Here is an 8,351-nt window from a genome sequence, read left to right on the forward strand (position 1 = left end):
ACAAGCAGTCTCCCAATAAAGCTCTTCATGACATTTGCTCACATATAAACACAAGTAGTAGTCAAGTAGAGGGGTACAAAGGATGAAGTCATGATTGATTTAGAAGTAATAGATAAAAGTTATAAGAAAATCATGAAGTAGACAAATATTTCCCCTCGGGCTTGAAATAAATAAAAGAAAGGGAAGAAATAACATGATAGAGAGTTCAAAAATCCTTCAGGAAGGGTCACAAGAAGTTCAACCATAAAAAATAGTATTTTTATATGATTAAAAGTCTTATATGAAATATTAGATTAGTTGGGACCCAATAAGCTTTAATAGAGTATAAATGTTACATAGGCACCACCAATTTACTTTGATTGCATTGATGGAGCCTTTAAAACATGTCAGGCAGTTACAGAAGTATAAAAAGAGAATTCATATAAATAAAGCAAGTGCAAACATAAATGGGAAGATATGTTTTTTTCAAGGATTCTGTGGAAGTACAAGAAATAGGGGACTTCGTTAAACAAATTACACTAAAAGTTAATTTTGAAGGACGATCAGTCCATCATTATTACATAGTGTATGCCAAGAGTAATTCAGTAGACAGAATTGACCTATGAAATGATCTGTATCAAGTAGACAAAAACATGCCTTTTACTTAGTTAGTTGGAGGGGATTTTAATGTGGTGATGTCAAGATGAAAAAAAATAGAGGATTACCAATAAATCCAAATGATAGTGAAGATTTTGCAATGTGCATCAACTCTTCTAAGTTTTTTGATGTGGGGTTTAAAGATAATCCATTTACTTGGTGGAATGACAGAACTAATGGAGAATGCTTTTTTGAGAGACTAGATAGGGTGCTGACCAATCAATTGTTAATTGAAAATTATAGGCAATATAGAGGTAGAATATTTATCAAGGATAGGATCTGATCAAGTCCTACTCTTTATCTGCGTATGAGGTCTGAATTTTAATTTTTTAAAGCCTTTCAAATTTTTAAAGTTCTATACATAACATGCAAACTTCAAAAGTATTATCCATAACACTCGAATACTGATTTTGAGGGGCAACTATTTTTTATTTTCAAACAAAAGACTAAAAATGTTTTAAAAAAACATTGTCTAAGTGGAGCAAAGACACTTATGGAGATATTTTTAAGCAATTGATTATCAGGGAGGAACTGGTTACAATTAAAGAATAGCTTTTTGTGGAAGATCTAAACCCAGACAATAGGATGGTGTTACATCAGGCTCAAGCTGAATTAAAGAAATATTTTCATTATAAAGAGGAATTTTGAAAAGAAAAAGTAGGAATCAAGTGGCATGTAGAAGGGGACAGAACTACTAGATTTGTTCATTATCTGGTCAATGGTAAAAGGAAAAGGCTTAGGGTGAAGAGCATTCATGACTCTTATGGAAATTTGATACAGGGGGATTTATTGATTGCAGAGGAGGCCATCAAATTTTATAAAAACCAATTCACTCAAAGAGAAGAGAATAATGATTTTTAGATTCTAGAGTATGTGCCTGAGATGGTTACAATGAAAATTATAACAATCTGTGTATTATTCCTTTTCTGGAAGAGGTGAGGCAAGCTGTATTTGCATTGGAAGGGATAAGTGCTAGTGGCCCAGACGGTTTATCAGGTTACTTTTTTCAGTCTTGCTGGAAAATTGTTGGTGCATATATGTGATGTTGCCCAAATTATACCTCTAAAAAAGTAAAATAATGTCATTGTCAAATATATAACCCAACAAAGGTTGAGGTCGAAACCACAGGGAATAGGCCGAATATCTATCACGAATTTGCTGAAGTAGTCAAAAAAATACAAAAAGTAAATGGAAAATTTTGTAAGAACAATATTAATAGTAACAAATCTTGATCGCTTTTGGTTGAAATCAATATAATATGAATACTAGGACAATGTTCTCCCTGACTTCCTAACTTCGTATGCTTATCATGTTTTGTCAAACTATTTCAATACCTTGCACGCAGAATCTGATAAGTTATGTATCACCAACCATTTTGTGAACGTGTTTGGAAAAATTTCACTCTTTACATTTGAGTCTTAGAGTATCGCCTTACTAACCCTTTTCCTAGATCCCAGATTAACTATTACCTTGTGAGTGTCAAGTTAATTAGATGAAGGTTGATAACTTTAAATTACTGTTGTGATCTTCTTTTCCTAATATCTACTTCTCTTTTTGTGTGGGTATTGAATACAAGCAAGTTTTCAACGTCTCCAGTTATTAATAAAGCAATCATACCATACAAGATCACAATACATGCAAGAATATTGATCAAGAACAACTTTGCACTTCCTCTACTTCGTTATTCCATCAGGATTCCCACAATCCTAGTTAGGTAGTTTAGCCGCTCATGTTTACAAGAACATCTATTAAATTTATAAAAGAAAGCATATGAATAATCTTACAATAATTGAAGAATAAAATCAAAATCTTAATTTAATATTCAACCGCAAAAATCAAGAATAAAGGATTCCAAGATCAAAAGTCAAATCTCAAAATTAATATATTGTTGTGAATGTAAAGAATGCGTAAACTGATACAAAAATTTCAAAGGGCTATTTATAAAATATATCAAAACCTAAAAAATCCTAACCAAAATGAAAAAGGAAAACTAAGTCGACAACAACTTATGAACCCAATTACGGGTCGTAATACTACTCACGGACCCCTAGGTGGGTCCTAAGTCTCAGATGAGTTGAACAACTTCAGGATCTCCAACATACAATGGTACTTACGAGGGGCATCAGTGGTACTTACTCCCTGTAAATAACCCTCCGTAACTCATAGAATATACTTCAGACTTTACAACTTCAGGATCTATTTTCTCTGACACTTACGGTGGCCGTAAGTACCACTTAAGGATGTAAGGGATCCATTTACGCACTACAACTTTTTTTTCTTCTTTTCAGATCCAGAACCTAGTTTCCTGCAAAACAAACACAAAAACACATCATATCTAACAAAAAGGATCTAAGTAATCGCATATTTTTTGGTTTTAAGAATCGAAAGTGCCATGAAACCACGACACATCAACAATCTCAACTTAGAACGTTTACATGTCCTCAGAAAAAAAACACATAACAAAACAATACTATGCTTAACCAAAGAAACCTAAGGTACCTACGACAATCGACTTAATTTTCAGCTCAACAACTTTTAGCCCCTCCTATTTTTAATTTTTCAAAACCAACTGTGTGGATCTATGTAGCATAATAATGTGACATAAAGGAATCAGGCTATGGCATTATATTAGCAACAAACAACCAAGAAAACATGCAGTATACACTACTAAAATAAATAAGCAGTTAGCAACATAACTCATGCACCCTTACGACAAAGAAGTTTCACTCTCACAATATGATCAAGCATGTCAGTGTAGGGATGATATCGAGACACTCACTCTCATGAAAGAAGTTCCAATCAATGTGAATAGACTATCATAGGCTTGTCCTTATTTTCTTTACCTTAGTTTGTTGGACAGTCGGACTAGGATCACTATAGGACTTTATTTGGCTTGTAATGCAGGTTTGGGGGCTGGTATGGTATATTTGGGAACTAGTTACTCGCCCTCCTTAACACTACAATTACTTTTAGGATATATTTTTCAAACTTTTATTGTTGTTTATTTCTCCATTTTTATTGCTGATTCAGGTTGGTGTGATGTCTGTATTCTCTCTTTTTTGCTTTTCTTTCTTTTTTGCTTTTTTTAATCTTTTTTTTCTTTTACCACACCCAACCCTACTTTCTTTTCTCTCAAACCCTTCTTTATACCCAATTTTACCTATACACCCCTGTGATAGCCACCCTCAACTTAGGCGATTTGCCTGAGTTGAAGTACACAATGTCCAATGAGGGACCAGAGCCAAAATAGGTTTATTGTACTCAAATTTAGAAAAGTGAAAGGTAAAAATAATAAAATGGGTTAATATAGGCTCAAATAGGGATCAAGGGATGTTTTTTCATATTGGGATGGTCATTTAGGCTTAAGAGTAGACTAAATAAAAAAGGCCTATGATCACATCCTAACCAACTATCCTACAACCTAGGCAAGACTAACCGGGGAATTTTTGAATTAAATGCATGAAGAGAACTAGGTAAGTATCTCACACACATGATACAAAGTTATATTAAAAATTACTACTTATCCAGTTTATGCAAATGCTAATCTATGATTATTTTGTCCCTAATCCTAATACCATAACAATATTCACAATAGTCATACATATACTCATATCACAGAGTTTACAAAATCTTTTTGGAAGGGTATCAATTTTCAGAAAAACTTAGGGGTATCAATTTCCAGAAACACTTTAAAACAAAAGTAATATGTCATCTACCCTTATATTCCTAATGTTTCTCCTATTTAAACACAAACAAAACATAACACATATACAACACAAACACAAAACAACTAAAACGTGCCAGTTTTACTAGGATAACGCAGTCTATGGGAAAAGAAACATGGCCAGAAAAACCTTTGGTTGTGGTATACCCTACCCCCAACTAAAGAAGATGCATTGTCCCCAATGTATAACTACAATTTAAAACAAGGATGAAGACATACCTGGGCTGCTTGAAGCATCCGAATCAGAATCGTCCCCATCTAGGGCATTTCGTAGGTCATCCTGTGAAAGTAGTGGTGGTGGGAATGACTAGAAGATATGCCCGCTGCTATCTCCACTTGTATCTGATCAGTAACTATTGTAGACATCCTAGATTTGTGAGCGGCCCTTTTTAGGGCCTGATCAAAGTCCATGGTGGGGTCTTGTAGCTTCTTCTCCTAACCCCTCTTGGTCCCAACAACCGGTACCATATCCTCATTAATAAATAAATCAAATATCATAAGTAGATGTGGAGGTAATGGTTGCATAAAGACTAGAATAACCATAGAAATAATTGGAACTTAGCTCTGCGCTAGTGATATCACCTCAGCTCGTAATGTAGCTATCTCCTTGCAAAAGCTAGATAAATCAGAAGTCTGGACCTCATGCAACCATGCAGTCATCCAAACCTCAAATTTATCAATCTAAGCATGAAGCTCCCTAGTATACTCCTTCATCTCTGCCCTCAGCCTCGGTTTAAACCAGGCCTCAACAGTCTTTAGTGTAGTCTGGACCCAAGGCCGGATCTGTCCATATAGCGCAGCTAACTGAGTCTCTATCTTAGTGAGGCAAGTTGTAACCTCATCTTGTCTCTCAACCATACACTTCAGAAATTCACATGGCACCCCAATCAAACCTATACCTGTAAGGTGATGGGGCACATTAGATGTCCCAACTGGCTCAGAAGTCAAAGTTGGGGCTAGTGCAGATATGGTCGTGGACCCCTCACCAGCAGTAGGAGTCTTGGGCTCAGCTCTCTGCTAACCCATATCAAAATCAATAGTAATATCCGACCTCTCAACATTTACTACGGAATAGAGGGCCCCTCAAAATGGGCCAGAATAATAGTAGAAAGTGGTTGCATTTACTACGGAATAGAGGGCCCCTCAAAATGGCCAGAATAATAGTAGAAGGTGGTTGCACTCTCTGGCACATTGGGTTTGTTGCATTCTTTATCAAACTAATGTCGGCTGTGTACGTCACCTCAATCAATGGTCTACCTTAGTAATATGCGGCAATCTAGCTGCATCACATAGTTGTTGAATCAAACAAGGAAAAGAAAGAGTGGTGGTCTCACCGAATACTTTAATATGGATCTCCAGTCGGATCAATCTCGCAAAATCTATGTCATAGCCAGACTAGCAATTAAGGCGGCTCTGTCTCATGTAAGTATGTTGTCGGAAGAAGTCCGACTGACTCTGTGACGTACCACGGTCCACCAAAACTTCACTGTAACATACATTGATGCCTTTTTTATCTCTCATTTTCCCTCAACCCATGTGGCATATTAGTGGCTATCCATCTATCCAAATAAAGTCTCTGTCTCCTGTGGTCTACGTCCCTCATTGCGTGCCTATCCCGCGCTAGTCTCATCTTGTAATTAAACTCAGATGCTGACGTTGGTCCCTCAAGTGTGGCTCAAATAACACTTGAAAGACGGATTCCTCAAAAATATCCACTTTTACCCCCTGACCAAAGTGTGGGTCAGCTGAGGCTTTTCAACTCTTCTACCGTTAGGCGGGGTAATCAAATAGATTGTTGAGGCGTATGAAGCATAGAATTTCCAAACTAGAGCGGGCTATATGAACCTTGGGGTCGAGTCATCCACCCAAACTAATACCTATAACATAAAGCCCACAGATCTGGTGCTCCTGCTAGCCCCGTCATGTCAATCCTAACCTCTTCTGCAATACTCCTCTTAAGACGATCCTGCTCTATGAAGAAACTATCTCTCTCAAAGATGTATTGCAACCCCTCCACACACCATCTCGGAGAAGTCTCAGCAATAGGCACAATCGAGACATATGTGGAATCAGAGAAGTTGAATTGATTTACTGAACACAATCTTGAAGTCTTAATTCTTGTTATTCTATTTCTGTTATTATCTGTTATTTTTTGTATTTCACTTATGGTATTATTTTGTATCAATTGTTTTATCACTATTTGTTGTTTCTCATACTTCTTTTTCTGGACTAATGTTCTCTCGAACCAAGGGTCTTGAAAACAACCTCTCTACCTATATGGTAGGGCTAAGGTCTTTGTACACTCTACCCTCGTCAGAGCCTCTTTGTGGGATTACACTAGATATGTTGTTGAAATTTTGAAGTGGAATTAAACACACCAAGATTTTTGATTTTTGAAGATGGTTTCAGAAGAATTATTGTTCTGATGATGGGTTGTTTAGGATATGCTGATCATCCAACAAAACCAAATGATAATAATAATATGGAATCCAAGTCATCGGTTGCAGATGAATCTGTTGTTTACTACTCCTAGAGCCAGACTTAGTGATGGGAGGTACCTTGCTTACAAACAAAGACGAGTACCTAACAACAAGTGCAAATACAACATCATCCTTGTACATGACTTTGGCAGCTCCAAAGAAATGGGCTTTATGGCTTCTAATGTGAACACATATAACTCTCTTTCTCGTTTCTTGTATCTTTGAATCTTGAATTACTATTTGATAATTTGATTTGACTTCAAGAAAAGGAAAATATTCAAAATGTTGGTTGATGCGAGGGGATGTTAGGAAGTCCTCGTGTTGTATAATGCAATGATCCCATGAGAACTCCAAAGTTTATCATTCGTGTATAAGAGTAGCAATAGGAGGGGTAAGATGCGAGACAGTCCTCATGTTGCATCCCTTGCAGACCTCAATTAGTTTGAGAGATTGAACTGTTATTGATTGTTTGTTCCCCCCAAATATAATTGTCGCCGGGTTTGATTATTGCTCTAAGTTAATTTGCTGTCATTGAAAACCCAATCGAATAATGTAAACAGGAAGTCATATCTTCAAAGCTCATCATTTCAATAAAAGCATATTACTCAAGCAACCGACCCCCAAGTTTTTTCTAATGGATCCGCAGTTACATTGAAGTTTCTGGTGTTGTTTAACATTTATAATTCCTTCTTTTGGTTACGATTTCTAGAAGGAAGCCAGAAAGTATTCTCCTTTGCTTTCTATCTTCTTCTGAAAGAAAGCATTCTTGAATTTGCATGATACCATCGAGAATGCTCTGATAGTATTTTAGTTCTAAGGAACTCCTTCATGAAATGGGGATATACCTTCAGATATGGGACGGAGCTGGATATGGAGAGAGTGATCCAAATTCAAAAAGCTCGATTAAAAGTGAAGCATCCGATATTGAAGAATTAGCTTATCAGTTGCAATAAGATCTAAGTATTATGTTATTGGTGTGTCGTTGGGATGTTACGCTGCTTGGAGCTGCATCAAACGGATTCCTCAAAAGTAATCACTTAAGAGATATTCAGCTTTCTTGTTTTTGTCAATTGTTTAGCCGTAATTGTCTAAGATTGAAAAATATGCTTTTGCAGGCTTGCATAAGTCGCTCTAGTTGTCCCGTTTATCAATTACAAATGGCACACACTTTTTGATGATCTTACGAAGGATGATTACAAGAAACAGCTCTGCCGGTTCGTTCTTTTGCTCTTATGCTATACTCCAGGGTTATTACATTGGTGGTTCCCTCAAAAACTGTTCCCATCAGCTACTATTTCTTGAACGAAATCCTACATTTTTTGGTGACAAAACGTTGGACATCGTGAAGAATACAGACGAATATCAATTATTCATTCATGTAAATTTCATAGGCTATGCCCAAAAAAGAAGTACTTGAGTCAATTATACTTGTTCAAGCTGACTCGACAATGATATGATCAGTTAAGCCTTAGTTGTCCACTCCCATGAGTTTTACCAATATGGTTATCAAT

The sequence above is a fragment of the Capsicum annuum genome, chromosome 1, assembly GCF_002878395.1.
Source record: "Capsicum annuum cultivar UCD-10X-F1 chromosome 1, UCD10Xv1.1, whole genome shotgun sequence".
Lineage (NCBI taxonomy): Eukaryota > Viridiplantae > Streptophyta > Magnoliopsida > Solanales > Solanaceae > Capsicum > Capsicum annuum.